At 43.0% G+C, this 16,539-nt stretch overlaps 1 pseudogene; it reads right to left on the bottom strand.

Moving 5' to 3' along the window:
* Positions 1–1,091: 1,091 nt before the first annotated feature.
* On the bottom strand, positions 1,092–15,536 carry LOC129150098 (40S ribosomal protein S8-like; annotated as a pseudogene).
* Between the last annotated feature and the right edge of the window lie 1,003 nt (positions 15,537–16,539).

Here is a 16,539-nt window from a genome sequence, read left to right as displayed (position 1 = left end):
AAAAAACACAGAAATTTCCATATCCGTTTAACCCAGTTTCTCCCAATGGTAACGTCTTGCAAAATGATGGTACAATATCACATCAAAGGGATTGGCATTGAAACAGAAAAGATACAAAAATGTTCCATCACTGCAATAATTATTTACCAGATATTGTCACTTTTTAAAATCAAATTTATCAGGGTGACATTGGTTGATAAAATTATATAGGTTTCAAGTGTATAATTCTGACAAATCATCAGTATATTACATTGTGTGACCACCACCCAAATTCACTGCTGGTGGAAATATAAACTGGTACAGCCACTATGGAAACAGTATAAGGGCTCTTCAAAAAATTAAGAATTAAGTTACCATATGGCCCACAACTCCTCTTTTGGGTATATACCAGAAAAACTCGATAGTATTTCTTGACAAAAATATATGCACCCCTATGTTCATTGCAGCATTTTTCACGGTGGCCAAGACATGGAAACAATCAGCATCCTTCGGTAGATGATTGAATAAAGATGATATTATATTCATACAATGGAATACTGCTCAGCCCCAAGAAAAGAAAAATACTGCCATTAGCGAAAACATGGATACTGGCACTTTTACGGACAATCCCATTCTCTTTTGCAAATGTTTCAGTAATTGGTTCTCCAATAGACATTTTTTTTCTTCCTTTTGTAGTTCTAGCTGCTTCAGAATTATTGAGTAGATTACAAAATGTGAGTCTTTCCTCTTGAAAAATGATTTCATAGCTTTGATAATTACATTATAAACTAAATTTATTAATCAGAAGCTCTATTTTGGTGATGCAAAAATATGAGGTGTTGGCAGAAGTATGAGGCAGGAAAGTAAACCCAGATTCAAACTATGTGTTATTTTTTTAGTCAGCGCTATCCTATCCTCCACATGACTAAAGGAGCCAGGATTAAAAGTAAATCTGAATGAAACATAGTTTAAATAATTAAGTTAATTTATTTTTTCTTAGGTGAAAGCAGGCCAAGGTATTTATTTATTTATTTATTTATTTATTTATTTATTTATTTATTTATTTATAATAAACACCTTTATTACATGAGCTAAGATAGGAGGGAAGAGCATTATTTGCCTTCCCTGGCCTTGATTTTCCTCAGACAGAACTCCAGCTCCTTGCCCTGGAGCACATAGCCATCTGCTCAGCCACACTGGCCTGGTTGAAGCGATGCATGCAAGAAGCTTGCCCAGCTGGAGCTGTTTAAACAATAAAAATAAAATAAAGTAAAAAAATAAAATACATTACAATAAAAATATAAATAGGCATTTTCTCTTTATCGAGAAGACTGCTGATTTTGGCATTCTTTTTCCTTCCATCAGATTTCTTCTGAATTTCTTTGATCGTTTTTTGTTTAAAATCTCTTTCTCAAGAGCTTCAGAGATAAGAAAAAGCTAAAGGAGTTCATCACTGCCAAACCAGTATTATATGAAATGCTGAAAGGTATTCTTTAAGAAGAGGAAGAAGGAGAAAAAGGTAAAGATAAAAATTATGAACAACAAATACATATCTATCAACAAGTGAATCTAAAAATCAAGTGAATAAAAAATCTGATGAACAGAATAATCTGATGAATATGATAGAATCAGGGGCATAGAAAGGGAGTAGACTGACAATCCCCGGGGGTAAGGGGTGTGGGAGGTGCGGGAAGAGATTGGACAAAAATCATACACCTGTGGATGAGGACAGTAGGGGGGGGTAAGGGCATGGGGTGGGGTGGGAACCGGGTGGAGGAGAGCTATGGGGGGGAAGAGGAACAACTGTAATAATCTGAACAATAAAGATTTATTTTAAAAAATTAAATAAATAATAAAAATAAATAAATAAATAAATAAAAGACTCCCTCACAAAAAAATAAATAAATAAAATCTCTTTCTCTTCAGGAGTCAGCTTGGCCCCCTTCTTTCGGCCCAGGGGCAGTGCGTTGTGGGACTCATACCTCTCAGTATGGAGTGCTGTCAATGAGCACCATGCAGTTCTTTACAGGGGTCTTGGTGCGGGCCAGTTCGTTGTTGGATGCATTGTAGACATCAGTAATCCTTGTTTTGCGTGTACAACACTCTGAGCCTCAGGAGAAGTTGCCCATGTCCAGCCTCAAGGCTCGTACTTCTTGTTGCCTCTGCGCACTCGGACTGTGTGTATGCGGCAGTGTCCAATCTTAGGGTTGGCAGCAGGGCGTCCCAGCTCATATTTTCGCTTCTTGTGGTAGAGCTTTCTCGTGCCCCTGCTCTTGCAGCGCTTGTGCCAGTTTGTCCCAAGAGATAACCATAGCTCGGCGCTGGCTGGAAAGAGAAAATGCCTATTTATTTTTTTATTGTAATGTATTTTATTTTTTTACTTTATTTTATTTTTATTGTTGAGAGTATTACAGATGTCCCACATTTCCCCCCATTACTCCCCTCCACCCGGCTCTCATCCCACTCTAGGTCTTCACTGCTCCATTGCCTATGTCTATGGGTTATGTATATACAAGAATAAATTAAAAATGGATAAAACACTTAAATGTAAGTAGTGAAACCATAAATATCCTCGAAGAAAACACAGGAAGCAAAAATCTCAGACATCCCACATAGCAGAATTTTTACCAATATATCTCCTAGGGCAAGAGAAACAAAGGGAAAAAAATAAATAAATGGAACTACATCAAACTAAAAAGCTTCTGCACAGCAAAAGAAACAATCATCAAAATGAAAAGGGACCCCACTATATGGGAGAACAAATTTTATTTCTTTTAATTCTCACCTGAAGATATGCTTAATGATTTGAGAGAGAGAGAGAGAGAGAGAGAGAGAGAGAGAGAGAGAGAGAAACATCAATTGGTTACCTCCTGTACACTCCCCTACCAGGGATCAAACCCACAACCTAGATATGTGCCCTGACTGGGAATCAAACCCTCAGCCTTTTAGTTGTACAGGGGTTGACTCTCCAACCAACTGAGCCACCCAACTAGAAGCCAAGGTACTTAGAGAAGCCCTTTACTACAAAAATCTCAGACTTCTTTAAAATTATATGAAGCCATCCTTTGCCTGAAGTTTGTTGCCCCAGAGGCTTAGCAAGGCTCTTCCACTTCAACATATATCTTCCAGACCCGGAAAAGTTCCAAATGGCACATGCCAGTCAATTGTTTGCTATTTAAGAAAGGATTCACAAGTCTCTCCCAATGAGTTCATTTATATTTTATTATATAACTGTGTCACCTTAGCTGCAAATAAGCAGAGAAATATGGTTTATTTATTTTTAAGTTGGATATTATTGTCTTTTTAAAAATTAAGGGTCTTTTCTAGTGAAGGAGAATCATCTTATGGCATTATGACATTATCTGCAAATGCCATATAGGTCTAGTGAACTCATTGGCCATGCCATGTATATATTCCTATAGATCCTTATTTTGTGTCATCACTTCTAGGCAAAGTGAGCAATGACGATGTTCTCCTCAAAGTCTCTCCACTCGAAAAAATTTATTTCCTCATGATGCTTCAGAAACATCCCTTTGTGGAACAAGTTTATTCTGAAAACCAATATATAAACCATGCCAGATCTTCTTCCTTTTCATTCAAGCAAACATGGTGAAGTGGCTTAGAGAAAGTAAAACAGAATTTTCTAAAGGGAATTGATGATGGAGGGCTGCTTGAAATGTTTGTCTTTATACTATATGGAACAGCTAATGTCTTATTTACCAGGGGATGTATTTCTATCAAGACCACAGATTGTTTATAAAAATATAATGGTTATGTCTAAAAGAGAATAAATATTTTCTCAAAAATCAAATGTATATAGTTGATAGTCACTCTAATAAAATTAAAAGCATTCCTAATACAAAGTCCCATATGAAAGCATTAAATGGTCAAATTTATGCCCTAGATTTTTTTAAAAGTGAAAGGAAATATTGGGATTTCTTGACTATCAATGTATAAGAAATAGTTACACTATTCCTCAAAAAGACTTGCTCAATATTTCCCAGATATCAGTGTCATTTCAATATTGAGAAATAAAGAGCAGTAAATGTCTTGCATAGAAGGATAGCTCTCAAATTTTTAAGATAAATTTTAGGCTGCCATATTATAAAATTACTAGTGGCCCGGTGCACGAAATTCGTGCAGGGGGTGGGACAGTGTTCCTCAGCCCGGCCTGCACCCTTTCCAATCTTGGACCCCTCGAAGGATGTCCTACTGCCAGTTTACAGGGATCAGGCCTAAAGCGGCAGTCGAACATCCCTCTCACAATCCGGGATTGCTGGCTCCAGCCACTCACCTACCTGCCTGTCTCCCTGATTGCCCCTAACCACCCTGCCTGCTGGCCTGCTTGCCCCAACTGTTCCCCACGGCTGGCCTCTCACCCCCAAATGTCCTCCTGCCAGCCAGATCACCCCCAGCTGTCCCCCGTACCAGTCTGCTCACCCCCAACTGCCCCCCCTGCTGGCCTGCTTGTCCCCACCTTCCCTCCCCACTGGCCTGCTCACCCACAACTGTGCCCCTGCTGGTCTGCTTACCCCCAACAGCCCCTGACATCCCATCCTGGCCTGATCACCCCCGGTGACCCAAAGTCCAAGCACCTCCTTTTTTTCTTTTTCTTTTTTTTTTTTTCAATGCCTCCTTGAGCAGAGGCCAGGGCCAGCTGGAAGCAAGTCTCTAGGATTTATTTATCTTCTATAATTGAAATTTTGTAGCTTTGCGCGGAGGCCAGGGCAGGCCAGGGCTGGAAGCTTGGCTTCCTCCATTTCCGGGGGCAACGAAGCCTCCTGCTTAGCTCCAGCTCCGTGGCCAGCCGCCATCCTGGTTGGGTTAATTTGCATACTCACTCCTGATTGGCTGATGGGTGTGGCTTGAGGGTGTAGCAGAGTGGTGGTTAATTTGCATGTTTCTCTTTTATTAGTGTAGATTTGAAATGAAAGTAAAACAAAACAACATGGTAATCGATGAGTTGAGAGATGTTACTAATACTGCTCACTTATGTTTGATTTTCCAGTAATTCAATGATCAGTTTGAAGTGTCAGAAGAATTAGCTGTCTTGTGTAATCTGTAGGAAAAACTACAATTGAGAATATTTTCAAATAATTGAAAAAAAATCCCACTCATTCAGTACATCTAGAATTGTAATATACTACATTATAAATGATGGCAGTAAAACATGTGTAGTAGAATAGGGATTAATTGGACACATTCATACATTTTGTGAAAATGCAAGGTATTTAAAGTCTATTGTTATTAACTGTGCTATTTATCAGCATATATTTGCAGAAAATATTTGAACCCATCCTGTGTTTTGAACCAGTAATGTGAATGGTGAATTTCATTCACTCTCATGAACTTTTGAGTGAACTGTTGTCAGAAACAGAAGCTGAACATCCTGCTGTGAGGATTTAGCCATAAAAGAGGCAGTTAGGGTAGGAATGCATTCATGATGTGCTGAGCCAACTCCAAACCACTAAAATGTTTATCTTATAAGCACAGAGGATGATGACTGTTACAAGAGGAGGGGTTGGCACCTGATGAGCTTTGACATTTTGAAACTGATACTTAACAGGGATGGGAAAATCAGCCAATTGGGGAAAAACATAAGGGGACATAAAATAAAATAAAAAAAAGTCCAATTAGAAAATAACATAAAACAGACAAAGAAACTGCCAGCATTTTTAAACCCTTAGACCAGTGGTTCTCAACCTTTCTAATGCTGAGACCCTTTAATACAGTTCCTCACATTGTGGTGACCCCCAACCATAAAATTATTTTCATTGCTACTTCATAACTGTAATTTTGCTACTGTTATGAATTGTAATGTAAATATCTGTGTTTTCCAATGGTCTTAGGCGACCCTGCTAGCGGTTCATGACCCACAGGTTGAGAACCACTAGCAGGGTCACCTGAGACCATCGGAAAACACAGATATTTACATTATGATTCATAACAGTAGCAAAATTACAGTTATGAAGTAGCAACGAAAATAATTTTATGGTTGGGGGTCACCACAACGTGAGGAACTGTATTAAAGGGTCTCGGCATTAGAAAGGTTGAGAACCACTGCTTTAAACAAAGGAACTCACTGGTTACCTATTCGGGGACCCTTCTCCAGGCAGGAGTTTATATATGCTTGCAATAAATTTCCACACTTTTGCATAAAACCTTCTAGTCTGTGAATTTTATTCTTCAAACTTCATAGAACAAAAACACCGAAACTCCAACTTGCCATTCAGATAACATGCACAATGATTAATTTAATTACTAGTAGTAAGAAATTAGGGCCTTTTAGAACAATTGTCACATTTGCCATTTATGGTGTGTTTACCTTTTGAACATAGCATCAGACTCAGGATGAAATCTAAACACTTTCCCATTGTTTATATGACTCTTGATTATCTGTTTTTTGCTTACTTTTCTGAATCCCACTTTGTACCATTAGACAGACAACTTGACACTACCTACTTCCACACTGCATCTTTGTCTTGAGTAATTCATCCTTCTCTTAGAGCCTTTTGCCTTAATGTTTCTGTCTCCTCAGAAAATCCTTATCCAAGAACCATCCCAATGCTGCCCATTCCACCAATCTCTGTAAAATAGTATCACCATATTTAATTTTTTTCAAAAGGCTTATTATATTAAGTAAATGTAGAGATTTATTGTATATTTATTAACAATTGGTCCCCATTTTTCTCTTGTGAAGAAACTTTTAAAATAATATTTTTCAATTAATGGATGAATTAATATATTTGACAGTTATATTTTATGAATGTAGAGACAATTATGAATCCAGTGGGTTTTTTTCTGAGCAGGATGCAAGGGTGGTTTCTTTCCCAGGTTCTTGTCCAGGTGGATTCAAAGAATGAAGCTATGGACAAAAGGTGGTAGATGAAAAGGGTGGAATTTATTGGAAACAAGTACAGATTCCCAGGTAAGGAGGGGGACGAAGGAGGTGACCCACAAAACTCCTTTTTCCTAAGGTTTATAAAGGCTGCAGTTCTTTGTTTCTTGATGTTCCCTTATGATTGGTCACTATATCAGCTTCAAAGTTCAAACCCTACATGGTGCCCCCATTTTTTCTCCCCCCTCAGTGGTGGAATTCTCTCTCCTGTGAAAATCTGTGTTCCTCTTTCTCCCACTTGTCAGCATTTCTGTCCTCTGTGAAAGTTTGTTTCCTCTTCCTCCCCATGCCCTGTGGCTCTTTCCTATCTTCTGTGAATGGATGTCTTCCTCCCCCCTTATCCTGTGACACCTTTTGTTCTCTGTGAGTGTAGGCCTTTTGGCAGCTCCAAACCCCCACTTTTGGGCTCCAAGCCTTCCTCCCCATGGACCCTCTTTATTTCAAAAACTCCCTAAACCTGCCTGTTTTACCTGCTAAAACTTCTTTCCATTGCATGCTCTTAAAAGACTGATTAATATATATTTAACAATCTAATAATAGGGTAATATGCAAATTGGTTGGGACACTGTCACAGTAACGACCAATCAGCAGCCTGCTTGTACAGCGGGTGGGCGGGGACTTGCCGTGTTGGGGACGCTATGGCGGCTGCTGCTTGCCCAGAGATGGGCCAGGGCTCTGGCAAATGGCAGCAGGGACAGGGGTGGGGGAGGCGGGGCCTGGTGGAGGGCAGACTATACTCCCCACTAGGCGGTGGCAGCTGTCAGCACTCCCGATGGCCACTGCGACTTGCCCAGGGCCGGCCCGGGGCTCCAGCAAGCCACCGATGGCTGCTGCTGCTGCGAGGGCCTGAAGCTCAGGCAATGAGGGCCAGGTGAGACTCAGGCAAGCTGCAGTGGCTGTTAGGACAGAGGCTCAGGCAGGCTCACGGCCGTCAGTGGCAGCAACAGAGGCGTGATGGGGTGTCGCCTTCTCCTGATTGCAGGGTGCCTCCCACAGAGGGAAACAAGAGGCAGCAGCAGCAGCAAGGGAGTGATGGGGGGCGGTGCCTTCCCCTGATCAGCCAGTCACCTCCCAAAGAGGGAGGCCAGACTGCGGCTTAGGCCTGCTTACTGAGCTGGCCTAAGCCATCAGCAGGACATCCCCTGAGGGCTCCCAGATTGTGAGAAGGGGCAGACCAGGCTGAGGGACCCTCCTAAGTGCACGAATTTCATGCACCAGACCTCTAGTATAAAATAAAGGATAAGTTACATTCTACTTGCTAAAACTTGCAAGTCAGAAATAAACTAACACTTCCATGCTTAAAACATAAAAAAGTCACCTTGATTTAACTCATAGCATTTATTTATTACATATTCAATTATCTTTGTACTTTGTGTGTTTTGTTTCCTTTTTAATTCCTTTGATTTATTAATCCTGTTAAACCTACCATAAATATGATGTGAGGATGCCAACAGGTCTTGAAACAAACAAACCTGTACAAAAATAAAATTTTGGGTTTAATTGCCTCTTACTGTGCAGTCAAAAGTTACTTTTGTAAATCTATGCCTTGTCATTAGTGATTCTGCTCTATTTGAATTTAGTTACACTTTCCATAACAAGTAGAGTTATAATTGGTATTTTGCTTTTAATTTAGCTGCCTAGGACTTTTCCTTATTGACCTTCACCCATGGTTTTAACTCACCATTTATCTAACTTGTCAGGATCATGACAAATGCCCCCAGAGTATGCTATGACTGAATGTAAAATGTCTGCAGTAACAGTAATCCCTTAGGCAAGAGTTAAGAAAGATACTAGAAAACTCTGACCCTTAAACTCAAGTTTACTTGGTTTTCTCATTAATCTAAAAAGCCTAGAGTAAAGAAACAATGTGCCACCTTTATAGCATAGACACACAGACACAATGTGCTGATAAATGAAGCATCTAGAAATGTGTATCAGCCAAAAAATAACCAGAGAAAGAAACGGCAACTTATGAGCTTTTAGAAATAAATAAAATCTTTTACAATATGTAGAATTTTACATTAATATATATAAATATATAAATATATATATATATGTATATATATAGGCTTTGATCAAATAAAAATAAAATTAGAAAAACTAAGTAAATGTTAGGCACTTAAAATGTAGTTTTCCTATTGATATTCAAATTATTATGAAAAATAGTGCTCAGTCTTTTAATATGCTCTTTCTTTTACTTTGGGTATATTTTAAAAAAATAAAATACTGAGATATTCAAATATGCATTTAGGGTATCCACTAATAATAAGAAGTTCAGTTTTACTGTTAGTAAAACATTGGTTTCCCTCAAAATTAAAATAGGTAAGAGAAAATATATAAATTTAAAATGAATATTTAAATTTTATAGTTTTGTATAATTGCATTTGAAACAAAACACTCTTACTAATTGCATTTTACAAGGTATTAACATGTTAAATGGTAAAATACTTGGATTATTATTAACTACAGAAAATCTGTGTTATCTCATAGTCTCTTTCACTATCTGTGACCTAAAAGGAAATTGTTATTTAATAGAATCAAAACCTATTGAATTTGATATTAAATATTGGATATGACTTAGACCAGTGGTCGGCAAACTCATTAGTCAACAGAGCCAAATATCAACAGTACAATGATTGAAATTTATTTTGAGAGCCAAATTTTTTAAACTTAAACTTCTTCTAACACCACTTCTTCAAAATAGACTCACTCAGGCCATGGTATTTTGTGGAAGAGCCACACTCAAGGGGCCAAAGAGCCGCATGTGGCTCGCAAGCCACGGTTTGCTGACCACTGACTTAGACACTCAGGAAAATGACATAGCCCAAATCATATTCACAATGCAACTTCACGTACAGTATTCTTTGAAGTTATGTTTTAGATGAAGAACAAGCTATTGATACTTGGAGTTGGGGCACAGTCTCTTCCTGTAGGTTCTTGTCTCACAAAGTTTGAAGAAAAAATTCGCAGACCAAAAGATTTTTAAACAACCATGTGGAAGTTTATTGCCAGCATATACAGACTTCTCCTGGGGAGAGGTTCCCAAATGGAAAAACCCTGCTCTCTCTCTCTCTAAAAGGGGAAAACAATCTAAATCCTGTTCTGAGTCTCTCTGTCTCCAGGTTTATAAAGTCTGCAGCTCTTTGTCTCTTCATGACTCTTTCTAATTGGACACTTTCTTAATTTATGAGCCCCATGCTCTCCTAATTGGTCATTCTTCTGCAGAGTATCAGTTTCAAAGTCCAAAGCCCACCTGGTGCCCCCCGCCCCCCCCCCCCAGCCTTTTCTCTTCCCCTTATCTTGCAACATTCCTCTATCCTCTGTGAATGTATGCCTTCTTCTGGCAATATTTCTTTATCCTCTGTAAAAGTAAGATAAACATTCTGGCATCTTGGAGCTATCTCCTTCCCATCACATATGCTTTCCTCTTCCATGGACCCCCTTTTTCCCTAAAACTGACTGTCCTGTCTCTAAAATTTTTTTCACTAAGAACTTTGGTTATAAAAATCAAAATCAACTTAATATCAAAACTCAAATTTGTTAAATACTCAGTGTATTATTTTACTTAACATATTGATCTTATTTTCCTCATTTAAAAAGTAATAATTATGCTGTTTTTAGTATTAGTATGAGTAATAAATTAATTAATTAATGCCAAGTATGAAATAGTTATTATTTCTAGGTATTAGTTTAAGTAATTTCCTTTTTTTTTCCTTATTTACAGTGCTAAGAAAAGCAACATGATTTTCAAATGACATCTTCTAACCTGATTAGAAAATTTTTTTCTTATTCACCTATGATAAATAAATGGTGCAAATATATGAAAAATTCAGATGGGGATTGGAATTATTGTTGGTTCCAACAGTGAGACTCAGAGCCACATTGTTGAATTCTGGGCCATGAATTAAAGAAATCTGTCCAGATGGGTTCAATCTAATAAGATGTAAAACCACCACAGACAATTACTAGAACTGTATTACAAATATTCTTTTGATGATAGCCCCTCTAACAAGGACTATGCTTAGTGTAAAGAAAAAATACTAAGGTCAAATATATTTCTCTTCTCTATATTTTTGCATTGCCCTCCCACCCCACCTCCCATTAATGAAGAAGGAGTTAATAGTTCAGAATCAACATTACAATCAGTAATTCATTTTTTTATTTCATAGAGTTACAAAAAGCATAAAATACAAAAACAAAAATGAATGAAGGAAACTGTTTCCAGTGTTCAAAATCTAAAAGTTGTCATACTGAGAACTCACTGTTGTGAAAGAATAAAATATTTATAGCATATGGTTCTTGGTCAATTACAAGCCACAAGATCATAAAGGCATGTCAGTTTGCTGGGCTGGTAGCATTGCTCTGCCTTTAGGGATGATATAATGCTTCCTCTACATTAGAATGCTCATGGAAACAGTATTAATGTTCCCCTCAGCTTGACTAAGCTTATATTTTTATTGAATACTAGAGGCCCGGTGCACGAAATTCGTGCACTGGGGGGGTGAGGGGGTGTGCCCCTCAGCCCAATCTTCACCCTCTTCAATCTGGGACCCCTCAGGGGATGTCCAACTTCCAGCAGTTGGACATCCCTCTCACAATCCGGAACCACTGGCTCCTAACCACTCACCTGCCTGCCTGCCTGATTGTCCCTAACCCCACTGCCTGCCTGCCTGCTCACCCCTACCTTGATCTCCTGCCAGCCTGATTGCCCCTACCTTGCACTCCCCTATCAGCCTGATCACCCCAAACTGCCTGTGCCTTGGCCCCCCGTCTGGCCTCCCTCTGGAGGCACCACCCCCATAACCCCAATGCTGCTGCCACTGCAGCTGGTTATGGCTGCCTGAGCCTTGGCCTTCGTAGCCACTGCGGCTTTGTCTGGAAAGATGTCCAGAAGACAACCACTCTAATTAGCATATTACCCTTTTATTAGTATAGATTTGGGGACCATTACAACCACGCAGAACTTGAAGAAAACACATGGCCCTGGTCAGTTTGGCTTAATGGAGAGAGCATCGGCCTGTGGACTGAAGAGTCCAGGTTTGATTCTGATCAGGGGCACACATGCCTGGGTTTCGGGCTCAATCCCCAGTAGGGGGCCTGGGGCGGCAGCTGATCAGTGATTCTTTTTTTTTTAAAATATATTTTATTGATTTTTCACGGAGAGGAAGGGAGAGGGATAGAGAGCTAGAAACATCGATGAGAGAGAAACATCGACCAGCTGCTTCCTGCACACCCCCCACCGGGATATGTGCCAGCAACCAATGTACATGCCCTTAACCGGAATCGAACCTGGGACCTTCCAGTCCGCAGACCGACGCTCTATCCACTGAGCCAAACCGGTTTCGGCTGATCAGTGATTCTTATCATTGATGTTTCTATCTCTCTCTACAACTTTCCTTTACCCACCTTTAAAGTGCAATCTATTTTGGGGAAGATGATCAGGAAAGTGATTCCAATGGGTAGAAGTTTTTTTTGGAGGGGATGGGTCATGAAGATATTTAAAAATTGAGCATGGTGATGGTTGTACCACTCTGAATTTACTTTAAAAAACCAGTTCATTGTACACTTTAGGTGACATGTACAGTATATGGGTTATATCTCAACAAAGCTGTTCTTTTATTTCTTTTTAAATAAAGACCAGTCTTATAATCAGTTGCAGATGTTTTCAGAGGCCCCTCAAGATTTGCTCACCATGTCCCAAATCACGGCTGTGATTCCCAGTTGCCTCCAGTCCTGGTGGATCTGGATGGTGTGGTTTGCAAAGGAGAAGGTGGCAAGAGGCTTATGGAATTTCGGCAACCCCATTCCCCCGGTCTCCTCATAGGGCACCAGGGCCATTCCCACTGTGCCAGCTCTGCTCCCTTTAACCTGTTGGGCAAAAGAATCCTGCGTGCTCTGGCCAGAAAGTGCATTCTTTCTTAGGTGGCCCGGATGCTTTTTTTAAGGTCATTTTATGGATTCAAAAGAATAAACAGAGATGTGGAAAGCTTTTGTCAAAATCCTTTCACATGGTTCTTCCAGTCTCATGGGAAATGAGATGTGGCTCTGAATTCATCCCAAAGTGTGTCTTTGGGCAAAAGCACCCAGAACGGCACAACTCCTGCAGAATGCCCCACACACTTTGCTGTCAGGACTCAGGGGGGCTTGAGGGTGAGCGAGGCGGCAGTGCCAGCACAGGACCTGGAAGAAGGTAGCGCTTTCTACACTGCCCAGGCCACGTGGACTACAGCAGTACCTGCCCAGGTGGGCAGGGTGTTTCTGCTGTTTTGTTTTGGTCTGGCCTCCACCCCGTCAGCCACGGACCTGTGCCTGCACTGAGACTGAATGCTTTGATGGCCCTACTTTTTGGTGGACAGTGGATGCACTCCCAGAGACTGGCAGTTAGACTCTGGTGGCTTCTGAGTCCCTTGCGGGGAGAGCCCGGCCCTAGGTCAAGAACAGACTCAGGCGTCCTCGGCCAGGAGGCCTCCTTGGGCTAGGGGCCGCCACAGTTTGAAGGCTGGCCATGACCCCAATCCTGGCAGGGGTCTCCTCTGGGGTGCTGGCAGGCCTGGTCTAGGGCTGAGGGCGGTTTAGAGGCTGGTCACGACCCCGATCCTGGTGGGGATCTCCTCTGGGGGGCTGGCAGGCCTGGGTTAGGGTCACTGGCGGTTTGGAGGCCGGTCATGCCCCCAATCCTGTTGGGGGTCTCCTCTGGGGTGCTGGCAGGCCTGGGCTAATGGCCACCCTGGTTTAGAGACTGGTCAAGCCCCCGATCCTGGTGGGGGTCTCCTCTGGGGTGCTGGCAGGCCTGGGCTCTGGCGCCACAAAGGGAGAGGTTCCTGAACCTGCTTCCCACACACCTAGGCTAGGATCCATCTTGTAGGAGGCGGCTTCAATGCCCGGGGTCGGTGACCAGGTCCTCCTGAGCCTCGCTTTCTGGGCTGCAGTCCCACGTCTCCCAGTGCCCCAGCCTCGGATGAGCCCACGCAGTTGCCCCCACCACCAGCCACCTCAGCGCAGGCCACAGCAGCTGAAGCCAGCCTCTTGGAAGCCAGGCCACCACACCCACCACCCCTAGTAGCTCTCTGCTGCTTGCTCTGTGCCCTGTCCACTGGGGTCGGGGAGTGCTCCCAGCCCAGAGGCCCTCCCTCCCTCCGCAGCCTGGCTTGGGAAGCTGGCCTCATGCTGGGGCTACTATGCCAGCATGCCCACTCGGCTACAATGGGTGTGACACGGGCCCCATGGAGGCCAACCTGGAGAACGTGGACCCCAACTCTGCATCCGGCTGCTGCAGATGGCCTCCGTGGTCAACTACCACCTGCTCCTTCCATTGGCCCCATTGATCCCTCTCAGCACCAGCCATTTAGGCGAGGGTGGCGATCGCCGGGGACCCCGCCCCGGGAGGCTGCTGGCCAGTGCCCTGCCACGCACGCCCGGGTCGCGATGCAGCCCGGGACCCCAGGGAGGCTGCTGGCCGTGCCCGGCCACGCCCCCCGGGTCACGATGCAGCCATGGACCCCCGGGAGGCTGCTGGCCGTGCCCGGCCACGACCCCCGGGTCGCGATGGGTCCCGGGACCCCAGGGAGGCTGCTGGCCGTGCCCGGCCACGCCCCCCCGGGTCACGATGCAGCCCTGGACCCCCGGGAGGCTGCTGGCCGTGCCCGGCCACGCCCCCCCGGGTCGCGATGGGTCCCGGGACCCCCGGGAGGCTGCTGGCCGTGCCCGGCCACGCCCCCCCGGGTCGCGATGGGTCCCGGGACCCCAGGGAGGCTGCTGGCCGTTCCCGGCCACGCCCCCCCGGGTCTCATTGCAGCCCTGGACCCAGGGGAGGCTGCTGGCCGTGCCCGGCCACGCCCCCCCGGGTCGCGATGGGTCCCGGGACCCCGGGGAGGCTGCTGGCCGTTCCCGGCCACGCCCCCCCGGGTCTCGATGCAGCCCTGGACCCAGGGGAGGCTGCTGGCCGTGCCCGGCCACGCCCCCCCGGGTCGCGATGCAGCCCTGGACCCCCGGGAGGCTGCTGGCCGTGCCCGGCCACGCCCCCCCGGGTCGCGATGGGTCCCGGGACCCCAGGGAGGCTGCTGGCCGGGCCCGGCCACGCCCCCCAGCCGGGGACCCAGGGAGGCTTCTGGCTTTTCCCTACCACGCCCCTCTAGGGTTGTCATTGCTCCCCAGGACCCAGGGAACTAAGAGGATTTGGCGGCCGCCATCTTGGTTTTCTCAACGGCCAGATAGGCACCCGGAGTCCCGCCCCCTGCCTCTCGCAGGCCCAATCATGGGCATAGCGGAGGTGCGGTCAATTTGCATGTTACTCTATTATAAAGTAAGATGTTTGATATATAACATTGTGTAAATAAAGGTGTACATGTATATTTTTTATTTTGTGGTATGATTGCTGTTAGTTATATTTAGCACTTTTATCACATTACATAATTATAATGCAAAATTATTGTCTATATTTTTTATACTATGCATTAGATCTCTATAACTTATTTACCTCTCATTGCAAATCTGTCCCTTAAACTACATAATCTCACTAACACCGTCCATTACCTTGCAACCACCATTTTACTCTGCTTTCTATGAGTTTGACATTTTAGACTCCACATATTAAGTAATCCACATATAATAATTTCTCTAAGTTATCCCACTTACCATAATGTGACCAAAGTCCATCCATGTTGACTAAACTTTGGACAGGGTTTTTTCTCATTATAAGTCCACTATTTCTCTTCTTAAAAATTAAATTTATTGGGGTGATATTGCTTAATAAAATTATATAGGTTACAAGTGGAAAATTCTATGATACATCATCTATATATTGCATTGTATGCCCTCCAGCCAAAATCAAATCTTCCTCTGTTACCATATATTTGACCCCCTGTACCCTTTACTCTCCTTCCAACCCCTTCCCTCATGCTGTTGTCATGTCTATAAGTTTTGTTTGTTTGATTGTCTTGTTTGTACATGTATTGCTTTCAGTTTTATATCCCACATATAAGTGAAGTCATATGGCTCTTGCCTTTTCTGTCTATTTTGCTTAGCATAATATTATCAAGATCCATCCATGTTGTGGCAAATGTCAGCACTTCATCTTTTCTTATGACTGTGTGGTATTCCATTGTAGTATTCCTCCCTTTTCTGAGATCATTTACTTTATAATACTTAAAATGGTTTATTGTTTATTGGTCCTTTGATATGTAAATCTTTTCTCATCTTACTGCCAGGTTTATAGCCAAGGCCTCATCTTCCTGAAGAAACAGGGTTTCCATCCCTTTTGAATGTAAGGGTTAGTGCTCCTATCTCCCAGTTTTAGGGAGGATAGGCTGCCTTGAGTTGAGGTGTAAAATCATCTGCTGTAATGAAGATATAAAAAAGTTTATTTTTCTTTAGAGTAAAGCCAATTAACAAGCATAGGTGGCTTAGGATCACCCTATCCTACTTTTAAAAATGTCCCAGTTCTAAACAGCCCAAGTGCCCATCAGTAGATGAGTGGATAACAAATCTGTGGTACATTACACCATGGCATACTATGCAGCAGTACAAAAGAAGGATCTCTTACCCTTTGAGACAGCATGGAGGAACCTGGAGAATATACTAATGCTAAGCAAAATAAGCCAGTCAGAGAAAGATAAGAATCACATGATCTCACTCATATGTGGGATATAATGAATGAAATAAAC

The sequence above is a fragment of the Eptesicus fuscus genome, chromosome 8 (genome assembly GCF_027574615.1).
Source record: "Eptesicus fuscus isolate TK198812 chromosome 8, DD_ASM_mEF_20220401, whole genome shotgun sequence".
Taxonomy (NCBI): Eukaryota; Metazoa; Chordata; class Mammalia; order Chiroptera; family Vespertilionidae; genus Eptesicus; species Eptesicus fuscus.
This window is presented reverse-complemented; position numbering and strand designations above follow the sequence as displayed.